The following is a 14,284-nucleotide window of genomic DNA, read 5'->3' as shown; positions in this document are numbered from 1 at the left end:
GAACTTCGGGAATTACTGTTGTAACGAGTGCAGCTGAATAATGATGTAAAAGCTACCTTCTGTGGTCCTCAAAGTGACATCCCAGACTAAAGATTGCTTTGGAAGCGGTAAAATATACTCATTCACTCACTATCACTCATTGATTTATCGCCTCTCCAACACAATTTCTCACAGAGGAACGCACGCACGCACGCGCGCGCGCACGCACACACACACACACACACACACACACACACACACACACACACACACACACACACACACACACACACACACACACACACACACACACACACACACACACACACACACACACACACACACACACACACACACACACACACACACACACACACACACACACACACACACACACACACACACACACACACACACACACACACACACACACACACACACACACACACACACACACACACACACACACACACACACACACACACACACACACACACACACATACACACACACACACACACACACACACACACACACACACACACGCGCGCGCAGGCACACACTCTCGCTCGCTCGCTCGCTCGCTACTCAATCAGTCACTCCCTCAATCACTCCTCGAACATTGAATTTAACTCATTTACAATGGCGAACAATTAACAACCTTCATATTTAAACCTAAAGCGAAATTTGCATGTGCCTTCAGTGGCCCTGAACAGCACGTGTCATTGCGTCCCCAGATGGGGTTGCCACCTTGGATTTTATGGAAGGAATGTCAGAAATGTTCCTCAGCTGAGTTAGTCGTGATGTTAGAAAACTTCGAAAGTATTTCGGGCTCTAGTCGGGCACTGAGCGTATTTGGGTAAGATAGAACCAGTGCGTCCCTTTATTTTATTTATTTAGTGCCGGAATTCGGTTGTGAACACAGCTATAAAGTGCCATGGTTCGGTCACGTGTAGTGTGATGACAGTAATGTGCTTGAGACCCTATTTTAGGAATAACTCGACTGCGTTATTTCATTTTGACAGTGCAGGAGTTTCCTCTTTTGAAAAATTGCGTTAGGATAAAGGCAAAGCTAACACCATCACTGGAACGCGGAATACGGATAGGAAAAATGACCTCTCCGTTCTCAATAAGATTTGTTTATGGGGTCTGGCTTTGAAGGCCAAGTAGCCCCAGCTGTCAAACTCACTCTCCGCTGCAGAAGGCGCTCTAAAGTTTGCGCAATAAAAAACTCGTTCGAGTTTCCCTGTGTGGAGCGAGAGGTCGTCTGCCGGCTATGTCCATCAAAGTAGATTCAAACCTTTAAGTCCGACTATAAACCTTACCGTCAGAGAACTACTATATGTGGACAATCCTTCGGCATTTTGGGGGAAGGTTAGAGGGCAGGGAAAGTTCTGTAGGTAGTTTAGGATAACACTTAAGTCGATATTTTGTAAGGGCTGCCATGAAAAGAGCGGTAGAGGGTGAAAATAGATCCCGTAGAACTTCTGGGCTGTGCTTCACTAGAAGCGTATCGAATAATCATTCCCAAGAAACTAAGCAAGGATCCGTTAAATAGATGTTCACTTCAGTGGCGTTCCGCCAGCGCCTTTTTTATTATTATTCGTAGCGCTGTCACAATACCAGTAGCTGACCAACCCTATACGCTGCTGAGACGCCTGGCAACAGCGTCGATTTCCGTGCTGCAGCCAATAGGAAACGCTGGATGAGTCATATTTCCTGTAGCCCAGAGCCGGTTCGTTCCAAATCGCCGGAAGTTCAAAATGAGACTCGAGTTTCCGATGTAGAAGTTGGACTATTCTGGGGCTGGGCGGAACGTCGAGATCTAGCAAATTACAACAAGTGTGGCTGTGTTACTACTGTCCGACGTTGGCAAGTATTTTTGCTTCCACAAGACAATACACTTATTGTTGTTGACGCAGTTGTTGACCTACTGATTTTAGTATGCATGATCATCGCAAGGATGCATTCACTACAAAAAAATACGAGATTAACTTCAAAAGGGAGAGGTTGTAGGAAAAGAATACGAAGAATGTTCAGAGTGTGGAAACGTGATGCCTGATGCAAAGCAATATATGGGCTTAATAAAACGAAAAAGGAAAAAAAAGCTTTATTTCTTAGTTGATGCCACCAGAGCCTCTACGTCTAAGGTTTTTCAAGGCATCGAGAAATTTTAAAAAATAGAACAAAAAAAGGCGAAGACAAACTTCGTAGTTTGAGTAAGACTTCGCGTGCAAACAAAACTTACACGCCACTTGCATGACATATTATGAGCTACGAGGAAGCGACCAATACGTGAAGTGGGGCAGTTACGACGTCATGCCAATATATCGCCAGGATTTTAAACTGTTTCTGAAAGGAAATGAAAAGTAGTTTTGAGTTTACGTAGAATGGGCTATGCTGGACTATTGCACTGACCCGGTGCGGCATTATTAAACCCCCTCATAGGAATCGAGAAGTGCCGAAAGTATTTTTTATTTTGTCGAATTTGAACGCGGTGCTTTACAAAATGGCTGAATGATGTCCTTATGCGTTCTTTGCGGGTACTGGTATAGCGTTGCATAGAGTACGTTATGATGTAATGAGAAACGATAACGAATTTTCTGGAGCAAGGGTATCTACGGCCAAAGAGCGCCAAGGCACAATGTCTATTCATCTACTCAAGGTGAGGTCAGATATCCATTGCCCAAGTGTGTCATCCCAAACTAGCCGAGCGGCAGGTATCGCCACTCGGTTTGTAACACTTGTGAGTACCCGCGGCACTGGAGATGGAACACCGCCCCTCCCACATGCGAGGAAGATGCTCGAATCCATAAGTTACCGCTGCCGTCGAATATAATGAAGTTACGGGAATTCCGGATGAGTGATAGTACAACGATAACCCCATCAGGAAAGTTTTGCGGCACTAAACGTCTTCAGTGATCAGTGCAAAAAAAAAAAGACTTTTCTCTTTTCTCGGAGCTAAAAATGGTCCCCAATGTATCACACATGTTTGAAGAATGTGCGAACAACGCAGGCAAGTCGATTTACACGATGTTCTGTGGAAAACTATAAACATACAGAGGTCTGCATTCTGTACCTATGTAAGTACAGAGCAAGGCACTAGATCATGATGCAAAAAGAACTCCATACATGCTTTCCGTCAAGTGCTCCCGTATGGCCGCTGCACCTGTTCAGTTCACTCAGGACGTACTCATGCTTGATTGATTGATTGATTGATTGATTGATTGATTGATTGATTGATATTGAATCCTCCTCCTGCTGCTACCCCATCTCGTTCTTCGCAATACAGCCGTTATGTTAGGGGCTCTGTTAGCTTCTCGCCTGTTCTACGCATTAAAAGACCTTACTTTAAACGCACCTATTAAGTCAGAGAACTGCATGAGTGGCTGACAGATGAGCACTTGCCTCTCCTCATAAGATGCGAAATAACTTTTAGCAACGCAGTTATGAAAGACAATGTTTTTTTTTTCATCACGAATCAGACGCCTTATTGGAGCCAGCTTCCTTTTTGCTTGTTATGTGTGGCAGTATGTTGTCTCTGATTCCATAAGCTTTACCAGAGCAGATATTGTCAGTGGAAAGCAATACATGTGTTACGTGGCTACAATAGCGCATCGAGAAAGTAATGCTCACGATGGTACAAGTACGCTCATGATGGTGAGGCGACTAATAGAAACGTCGTTCGGCTCGACTAACCCCCGTTTTTACTTTGTCACCTTCGGTCGCAAGGAAGTGTGCTATAAATTTAAAGGGTGACTTCACTTATGGATTTTAAGTTTGTTGCTTCTATGCTTCGAGATCTCTGGTAGTCACACAAGTATGGCCAAGTCTCGTAGTAATCACCCCCTGTAAACTAAAAATAAATTTGCTTTCATTCTATTCACGTGCCCGAATACAGATATTCCTTTCATCCGCAGTTCCTTCCTAGATCGTAGTTCACTTTCCGTTTTTTGATAAGTTCTAGTACCTGTCCTTCCGCAACGGACCTGACATGCCGCCGTGTTTTAGACAATTCCAGAATATTGAGTACATGCGCGATTAACATGAACAGGTGAAAGCCTTTGCAAAAACCTGATTTGTACCTCAATTTTTTTTTCTTTTATGCGCTATACCACCGCTATGACACACGTTTTTTCGGAGGGCTCCGAATTAATGGCACCCTGAGGCGCTTTTACCATAACCGAAATATCAAGGAAAAGGCGTTTTTGATTTCACTTTCTTCAAAACGCGGCCAAAGAGGTCCCAAAGGAACCTGCCAACCGAGCCTATGACGCGAATTGGGATACACACTTTGGCGGTTTCGTATGCGACTTCTGTGTGCATAAACGAAGGTTAGGTAATAAACTCTTGAGAAGGAGCACTTGGCCCTCCTACTTGTACTTCCCGTCCTTCGTTTATCGTGCTGTTCTCTGTAGCCACGCATAATGAGCTAAGTTAACCACCGCATAAGTTGGAAGAGAAAGGAATCTACGAAGGAAATATAATTTAAACTGGTGGGCGTAATCGCAATTACAAACTCGGAAATGTTTGCATTATCAGCCTAAATAAGTTTAACCCTTAGAACTACAGGCTCGTAACTTCTACATGCACAAAAGAGGGCCGTGTTTTAAATACGCTGAGAACGACAGCTCGTATCGAGTATTCCTGGTACAGGTCCCTCGTTTTTTGCGCTTTTTTTTACCTAGGATATTGCATCACCATTTCGGTGGAATGCCATATCGACCGAAGCAAGCTAAATACGGTGCTTACCAATAAGAAGTATTAATTAGCAACGCCAAAGAAGGTGGTGACTTTAAAAACGCCTTCCTGTGTTCGAGTCTTGTGCTCACACTTCAGTCTGCGAAAAAGGACTATCTGGGCGGATAGAATTCTTCCAAGATTTCGAGGTAAAATTTTTTGAAACGACATTTTATGCGGCATTAAATCACCGTGTTCTCACAAAATATAGAAAATGGGCTAGAATGGTAGGCATTGCTTTCTTGAGCATTTTGAGCATCTTGAGCTCATTTCATGTTCAGTGCGACAGAGGGTGGTCGGACAAAACAAATAAATTGTGCCTTGATATGCTTATACCATATTCGACGTGCCGTTACACTGTGTGGAAGCAATAGCAACACCTAATAGCACCAGCATGCTCAAATGGACGTTGCACAGCCCTAATGACATGTAATCAGCGCTGCTCTACGACTTCAACTGAAGAGTTACTATGCGTTGGCTATGCAGTGTCTTCGAACATGGAGAGGAATCCCTGCGTCCCTTTCAATGTCAATGTCTTCCATAAAGTCACCAATAAAATTCCGATTAGGGTGTAAGGCAGGGAGACATGATTTCAACTGAAGAGTTGCTATGCGTTGACTATGCAGTGTCTTCGAACATGGAGAGGAATCACTGCGTCCTTTTCAATGTCAATGTCTTCCATAAATTAAGCAATGAAATTCCGATTAGGGTGTAAGGCAGGGGACATGATCTCGCCAATGCTATTTACTGCCTGTTTACACTAGGTGTTCCGAAACTTGTATTGGAAGCAGTTGGGAATAAGAGTTAATGAACGATACCTCAGTAATCTGCGATTCGCTGGTGACATTTCCTTTTTAAGTCACTCAGCACATGAACTGCAAAGTATGGTCATTGAGTTAGGCAGAGCAGAACAGTGGGTCAAAAAGTACACATGCAGAAAACCAGAGCCAATGTTCAATGGTCTCACAAGGGAACAGAAGTTTACAACTGGTAGTGAGGTGATGGAAGTGGTAAAGGAATACGTCTACTTAGGAAAAGCAGTGACAGCTGATCCGGATCACGAGAGGGAAATAACTAGAAGAATAAGAGTGGGGTGGAGCGCATATGGCAGGTTCTCTCAGATCAAGAATGGCAGTTTACCAATATCCCTCAAGAAAAAAGTACACAAACGCTGTGTCTTACCGGTACTCGACTATGGGGCAGAAACGTGGTGGCTAACGAAAAGGGTCCATCTTAAGTTAAGCAGAGCGCAGCGAGCTTTAGGAAAAAAATGATAGATGAAATGTTAGGATGTAAAAAATAGTGCACAGGGAACACAAGGGACGGAAAGTAAACGTCCGTCCCTTGTGTTCCCTGTGCGCTATTTTTTACATCATGAATGTTATCGAATTTGCCCAACTTTCCGCTTTGCGAAATGTTAGGAGACCGGAAGCTGGCAGAGTGGGTGAGGAAACAAATGCGAATTAATGACGTCCGAGTCGAAATCAAGATGAAGAAACGAGCTTAAACAGGGTATGTAATGGGTAGGCAAGATGACCGCTGGTCCTTAAGGGTAACGGACTGGATTGCAAGGGAATGCAAGCGTAGCAGGGGACGAAAGAAGTTAGGTGCGCGGATGAGATTAAAAAGATTGCGAGGACGTGTTGATCGCACACGGCACGGGTTAATTGGAGATGCATGGGAGAGGCCTTTGCCCTGCAGTGGGCGTAGTCCGGCTGATGATGATGATGATGACGAATGTGAAAGGTGTTCTTTCTTGGGATCGTCATCTCATGAGCAATTAGCGCTTAGACGGATTATCTGGTTTTTCGAAAAGCAAGTTAGACCGTTTGCTTGTTTTAGGCCGTGCCGTCATAAGAGCTCCCGGCCCATTAATTCGACAGAGAGTCCTTAATGGTGTCGTGTTTGGAGCACCTCAGTCTTCCACTGGCAGTAGTGGTTCCAGGTGACGTCAGTGGATGAATGCGGGGTTACTGGAATGTAGGATCAACGCAGTAAAAGATAAGGCAGAAGCACGCTCATAAGTGTGTGCTACTCGTGCCGGCACATCTGCAGTAACTGGAGCAACCCAAACACGGGACATTCTTTAGTTATCATTTTCAGGGTATACGTGCCTCGGTACTTGTAGGGGACCACTTGTCGCCCAGTTTGTAACTGAAATTTCTAATTTATTTTGCCTTTCATTTTTCTAAGTAGAGTTTCTGCTACTCCACTTATGGCAGTGCACGGGAAGCTAGCTATCTGAAACCTTTCAATCTTATTAGAAAACTTGGCCTCGACCAATTGAGAACAGGACTTGAGCAGCGCAGAATCCAGGGAAAATGAAGCGATAGCCGTTTTCACCGTCGTGGAATGCGCAGACCCGTAAAGTGAGCAACTTTTTTTGCTCTGGATTAGTACATTAAGCACACTCACCCTTCTAAAAGCTTGACATTAACATACAAAAATTGTAGGCTGTTGTTTTCAGGTAGCTCGAGTAGGAGAAAACACCTAGTGCCATGGCACTCTTTGGCCACAGAACCCCTTGCACCATAAAAATCAGTAATCATCATCATCATCATCGGCTAGCTCATGGCTGAAGGCAACTATTTTTTCTTATGGTGCGAAGACGGTTCAGATATCTTCCATTGACCAGGATTGCGTCATTTCCGGGTTAGTTTTCAGTATCACCAAGAAATCGAAGGCGTATCTAAAAACTGGCAGGGCTGGGCCACTGTCAAGGTAAGAAATTAAGGTATGGTCGACACACGACAGAAACATGTTAAAAAGCACAGGGCCAACGCAGGTGTAAATACAAATGCCTGATTTTTTTTCCTGTACATTACTGATTCAAACGGGACTACTGTGGGCCTGAGCTACATCTCATGAAGCGACAGAAAATTATCATTGTCCGTTTATTTTTTCGTATGCTTCATACGCACAAGTTCATGTGACTATCGCCCACATCGCTTCGTCTACCTACCGCACAAGACTCATCTCCTTTTATTTACCCAAGGGACTAGTGCCGTCAGATGTGAATGCCCTCTTTAGTTCAACTAGGCATCCGTTGGACAGGTAAAGCGAATCTGCCGCATTTTAAAGTCAGAACTTCGATGGCAAGTTAGATTATTCTATGACTGCATCTGCGTTATGTGTTATTTCCTTGGCCCTCAATGGATAGCTGAGAGAAAACTGAAAGCATTCAGACATCTTGCAACGAAAACCACGTGAGTTTCCGTGGTCGTGTAATTTGTCTTCTCTGCCGAGGGTGCCGGAAAAGCCGACGCTGATGCCAAGAAGCCTGGTAGTCCTTGGCAACGCCTCCATCCCAGAAGATGTAGCCGGTACCCTAATGAAGGGGCCGAAATACAGCGTTCCACCCAAGATCCCAAAATTCGAGCTCCTCTCCTTGAACATGAAGCTTGCTAACAAAGCCGGTGAGGATCGGGAGATGGACCTTATGGATGGGGTCGATAGAATCCTGAGGACATTTCGGGAAAAAGCTTTGTTCCCAAGAAGCCTGCACTACCCGTCGGCTCGTTTATTTTATAAAGAATAACCTCCGACTCATTTCAAGAGGAAAAAGAAGGTGGATTTTTGTGGTCGAGCCGGTTGTCTTATTGAATGGAAAGGCGGTCCTTTCAATATCGAACAATTTTGATGCGGTAAACAAAAAATGCAGCGAATTAAAAACAAAAGCCATTCCGTTGTGTAATGATCTAAGGCTATCCAGACCAGACAGGCCAAGGCGACGAGCGATTGCAAGAAGGGGTTCCTGGATGTGTTTTTTATGGTTAAGACCCACTAGCCGGGCATGCCTTTCAGAAGCATCGTAAGCGAGAGTGGTTCGTGACAGGAGTAGGTGAGCCGGATTCCGATTAAACAATTGAACGTACTGGAAGGTGATACGCCACCAAGGATTCTACAGGGGTGACCAAGTTTTAAAAGAGCGCACTTCCATTGGCTATTTCTTTTCTGCTAATGTCCAAGATTTATTGTGTTATGCTTCGCATTCGTATGCGAGTGTATCGAATCTAATAAGACTATCGCTTTTTAGAATTAACCCAGACTAAGTGCTGATAATTTTTTGCCGCTTCTTGACCTCTACCTCAAGTTCATTGTAGACTCATTAGGATAAAAAATGCACATTTTAAAAAGAGGCATTCACATGGGCTCCAGCGTTGCCCTTGTGCTCTGCAACATGTTCTCATTCTCTATGGACCATGCCTTAGTTTCTTTTATCGACATTACCCCAGTCCAACGTATTTTTAGATACGCTGACAATTTCTTGGTGATACTATAAACTAACCCGGAAAAGAAGCACTCCAGTGAAGTGGATAGGATCTTACACGTATTTAGAGAACACGGAAAAGGATTTATCTTCACACATGAGCTTCCTGTCAATAACAGCCTGCATATAATAGGTATCAATATCGAGCTTTTAAAGCGCCGAGTGCGCTGGATGTACACTCCAAGCAAAAAAAAAAAACAGTGTGAAAAGAGGCAAGGTGAGCCTTTCGTTCTCTGCGGGGTCGGTGTGGCGTAGGAATTCCCACTGACATGTTCAAGTGCGTACATAGGCCAGACGGGCCTCTGTATTAATTCCAGGGCACAAGAGCATGAGAAAACGCTAGAGAGCGGTGGTACATCCAGTTTGCCACTACACTGCAAAGAATGCAAGTGTGACCCGGTGCTTAGTGGCATTAAGATTCTAGGCAATAGTCGCGTTCAGGTAGCGCGCGAAATACTGGAGCGTTTCTTTATTTAAAAGAAAGGCAGCGCACCTATTAGCGGCACTTCTCGAGCCCTCCCCAGCAATAAAATTACATTTCTCGAATCATTCTCTCGATGACATACTCTCGTTGAGAAACCTTATGTTGTTTTTGTTCCGTTTGTTATTGCTTTGTTACTATTGGAAACTTTCTTTTTAGTCTTGCTTTCTTGTTTTTTTTTTTTCATTTCCAGCTTCTTAGTGTTCTGACTGCTTTTGCTTCGCTTGTTTCACACTGCCATTGCTAATAATTTGCTAAAACAACTGTAGTGGTGCTTCATACTAAACAATTAGAAGGGTAATTCATGGGTTTGCAAGCCTTCGTGTTTCCGGCTGTGTTCGAAGCGGTCATGCGTTGTGTCACGTATCTGAGTTTGGAGTTATAAATATGCTCCTTTCCTGTCAAATAAACAGTGGGTAGTGTGCACATGTGTCGTGTTCTTTCTTGTGCTGTGTTAGTTGCGCCCCTGTTCTCTTGCATCATGCACCAACTCGCCCAACCATACGTTATTTATTCTGAGTTGCGTTAGAAATCGAGAAAGGTTTGCCTTTGAAGAAAACATCAAAGCACACGACGGTTGCAATGCGCGCCTAGCTAAAATTAGCGTGAGCGTTTTCTTTAACGCGGTTGCTTCGGAATAATATGGTTTTCTGTCTGGTGCGTCAACGCTAAGAGATGAGTTCCACCTGCGCCAACTTCATGGACTTTGCAATTGCGACATGACCGACCATGGCCACAAAAACGTGCGGGCTGTTACGGTGTGGACGCTGCCAATTCAAAACCTGTCTGTACACGTTCTGTACTTTTTTGCTCCCTGGACGATATTAGCACTAATCTGCACGGACGTCGAGTCAGCCCGCCACGTTGTAAGGTCAACACTTATGGCACTATCACCGCACCTCGCATGAGTTAATTTATTTGTTTCTTTGTGACTGCTATCTGTCTTTCGTTTGCTTTGTTTCTTTGCGACTGGTATTGTGCGGCCCATGTTACTCTTCCCTAGCAACATCTCGCGACGAGTCATGAGTTTAACTGGCACCTGCCACGGTGCTCAGTTTGCTCGCAATCCGGTGGACAGGTTGTGATGACGTCACCAGGTCACGTGACATAAATAGTGCGACGCCCTCCGTCCATTGGCTACAGCTCGCGCGAGGAACCTCCGAACTAACCCTCGGCTCAGGATAGTTCGGAGCAGAAGACAGAAATGCGCACTGGAGAAAATACTTCTTCGGGGTTGGTACGTCTGGAATATTGGTGTCGGACTAAACATATTGTGCGCTATGGGACCTGACTTTTTCCTCAGTGTAATTTAGACTATATTTCCATAGTTTTCTCGGTCTGCGGGCCACATCATTAGCTAAGCGGGCGTGATCGGGCCGAGTACCTCCCATCGCAATGAATAAATACCGCGCGCAGTCGCTGTAGTCTGCTGCCGCCGTTTATGCCTGGCCGTTGTTTTCTTCCCTTTGGCGAGCATGATGTCGCAATACTCTCGCGGAGTTTAGGAGCAACAGGTGAAAATGTGCTGTGTAGGCGTCCCATCTTTCTTGAGCGAACCAGTGACAACACCGGGTGCCAAAACCATCGCGCGCACTTTTTTCGACGATTAGTGCCCTCACGTTGAGGGCTGGTAGCGAAGCACCAAAAACGGAACTACACGCCATAGTTTAAAATGAACTTACAAAGTAAGAAGATTAGTGTGTGTATCCATTAGTTTATCCTGTAAAAACATTACAGTATTCATTGATCACCAAAACACATTTACTATAAATTCGGCAAAGTAAGCAAGAGGCAAATAATCGCACGCCTTTAAAATCTCGTGCACAGTTCGTTCATTCTGCTGTATGGCTTGTTTTTTGTTCTTTTGTATTTCTTCTATCGTAAATACCGGTCACGACTTTGTTGAATCACTTTGTTTATGTATCTGTTTAATCCATATACGCATATGAAGAGTGTCCTAAACGTAGGACAATGTTTTTTTGCGCAAGAAGTCTAAATGTTTACTGCATGAAAGCCTGCGTCCGCTAGCGTATGGCTTCAGCGGGGTTTAAAGTTTTTTCTGCTCAAAACTCGCGCAGTGTGGCTCATGTTATGTGCGTTGAGAGCATCCAGAAATAGTATCCAGTCTTCTCTGGAAGACGTCAATAGCGTCAACCGCATCGAACAAATTATAATTCAATAAATAAAAGCTAACAAGGTTTACGTGTTGTCACGAGAAAACTATCAAGCCTGATGAGAAATATGGCATTAGAGTCGATGTCCAAATGTGTCCAAAGTTGTCCAAATTGTCCAAAGTTTTACCACACCGACTAGGTAGTGTATCTGTCTTGTGCCCTACATCTAACACAACATTAAAGTCGGTGCTGATGACAATATTTCCATCTTTGAAAGGGTTTTTCTAATTCCTGAAGTTAAATGAACATCATACCTGAAGGTCAAGCTTGTATGGCCTAAACAAGTATTTTTTATTTACATAGTTCTTTTACCTTAAGCACCAGAAAGGAAGGGCCACCGTGGTGTTCGTAAATCAGGCCGGCTCCCTACGAGACAGGCGTTAAGGAGAGCCATTTATTCAATGAGAAAAAAATTATCAAAGCCTGTTGCAGGTTCTTCTTCCATCGGTGTTCACCTCTAACTTAACGTTTGCTTACAAAGGCCAAAAGGACCCCAACTACGGGCTGACTCCATACAGGCAACGCAACGATTTACTCCCTTCGCAGGTGAACGTGATGTACTCTTATGAACAGTACGGCAAGGACAGCGCCTGGTTCATCATCAAGCAGCTCCTCCGCGTCTACGTTCAGTTGCGCAAGGACCTAATCGCCGAGATTCCCTTTGGTTGGATAAGAATGAAGGAACCTCAGAGCTCGGGCACCATCGTGACCACGTGTCATCAGAGGCAAGATGAGTGCCAAACCAGCCTCATCCACGCGTGTGCCATCAACCTGTACCCGGACCTGGACAAGCGTCTAACCTTCGTCGCATCCAAGCTCAAGGCCCGGAAGTCCGATAACGACTTGGCCATGTGCAGCAGCGCCAATAAGATGGAGGCTGCTAAGATCACGGCCTGCACTTCCTCGCAGCAGGACAGTATGCTTCTGCGGAAGATGGGCTTGCGCACAGTGCCCCTGAAGCCGCCATAAAGTGTGCGCTAAGCGTTGTCATCAAAGACGGCTCCCAGAAGAAACTGCAGAAGCAGTTCAAAGGCAACTATCTGCAAACATTTCACGCCGGCGCTTTCAGAGCCGTGCGGTGTGAAGAGGTATGGATGGTTCAGGTGCTAAAATCTGGGCCGGGGAGAAAAAATTGGCAGGGGCTTAGCTCGGCTATGCCAGGATATACGTAGCGAAAGGTAAGGCATAGCTTGGTTAGCCTTGGGCGAAGGGAGCGGAGGCGAGCGCGACGACCAGGCAAGCGGTGTGACGTCATACCAAACGGCGGCGGTGGCTCCGCAGCGAGGCGCCCGGTGTGACGTCATGCCAGATGGCGCGGCGAGCGCGCGGCGTCCGCCAGCTGCGGCGGTTGCTAGGCAACGGCTCTGTGCCTCCTCGGAGCACCGCCACAGAGAAATCACAAGTTCGTGGCCAATGTAGCTTTCGCTACAAAGGTTATGTAAGCACAACACAAGACTAACGATTGAATTGACTTCAGGACCAAAAATGTTAATTGAGTGACTGCGTGACACAGCTGAACTTAGATGGAGGACAAGCGTTCGAAATTTGACGTGCCTAGCTTTTCACAATTCTACCGCGAGAAGGGCACTCTGAGCAGCCTTTAAAATTGCTTTCTCTAACGAGAATAAGCGTTCCACTGCCGATGGTCGAATGACGGCCGAATATCTTACGCGTCACTCAGATTTTTTAGAGCGCAGCTCTTTGGCGTCCGTTCCTGGGTTTCGCGTCGGCGTCGGCGTCGGCGTCGGCCTCGTAACCAGCTCCGCCCCCAATGTCATGCTTTTCAATTGGTCGAAATGCTCGTGACGTCACAGTGCGCGAATTTCAAATGGGGCCAATTGTACTTTGGCTAGTAACCATGCAACCAATCAAAGGGATCGTATAGTGATGCTGCAACTAAGTTGGACTGAGTTTAGTTAATTGCTTAATTAATCAATTAGCCTAATTAATATAGAGGAGAATGAAGAGGTCAGAAAGAAAAGAAAAGAAAGACGCGCGCCGCAGCGACAACAGCGTCCGCGGAAGGAGACGCTGCTGAAAAAAACAGATAAGTACGAAGCCGCGTTCCCTCCACCACCACGCACTTCCCCACTCAGTAAGACGTTGCTCGTTTCATATACGTTGTGTCGAACATCGTAGACAGTTCCAACAATTGACAGGTTAATGACAGAACACAATGGATAGAAATGCAATAGTGTAAATATGAAATAGCCTAATTAACCTTTCTAGTTAGACCGCATAAATCTATAAAACTGAGAACGAAATTGGTCGAGTTGGGGAATCGAACCAGGGCCTCCGGAGTGCGATACGAGCACGCTAGCCACTCCGTAATGCCAGCTGAATGGTTTGGAATGAACAAAGGCGCGTCTAGCTAATACGGCGTCTTCGTTCACTCCCATCTTCCCCCTTCCCCTTACGGCGAGGTGCAGGTGTCCACCCAGATATGCGAGAGAGATACATTTCCTTTCCTCAAAAAATAAATTTACCGTCCAGCAAGGCGTACAGCCGAATTGGCGATGGCGTTCTGTGGACTCCCTGGCAGCGTTGCAAGACGCTGTCGCGTTCCACTCTTACAGGCGAAGCTTAACATGTTAACCACACATCAGTAACACACGCAGACAGCCAATGGACGCGTCATTC

At 45.4% G+C, this 14,284-nt stretch overlaps 1 pseudogene; it reads left to right on the top strand.

The window, feature by feature from the left end:
• Positions 1 to 10,189: 10,189 nt before the first annotated feature.
• On the top strand, positions 10,190 to 12,754 carry LOC149336635 (gamma-interferon-inducible lysosomal thiol reductase-like protein; annotated as a pseudogene).
• The last annotated feature ends 1,530 nt before the right edge of the window (positions 12,755 to 14,284 follow it).

The sequence above is a fragment of the Amblyomma mixtum genome, chromosome 7, assembly GCF_055824585.1.
Source record: "Amblyomma mixtum isolate Tamu chromosome 7, ASM5582458v1, whole genome shotgun sequence".
NCBI lineage: Eukaryota > Metazoa > Arthropoda > Arachnida > Ixodida > Ixodidae > Amblyomma > Amblyomma mixtum.
Note: the sequence above shows the minus strand (reverse complement) of the source record. Positions and strands in the feature narration are given on the sequence as shown.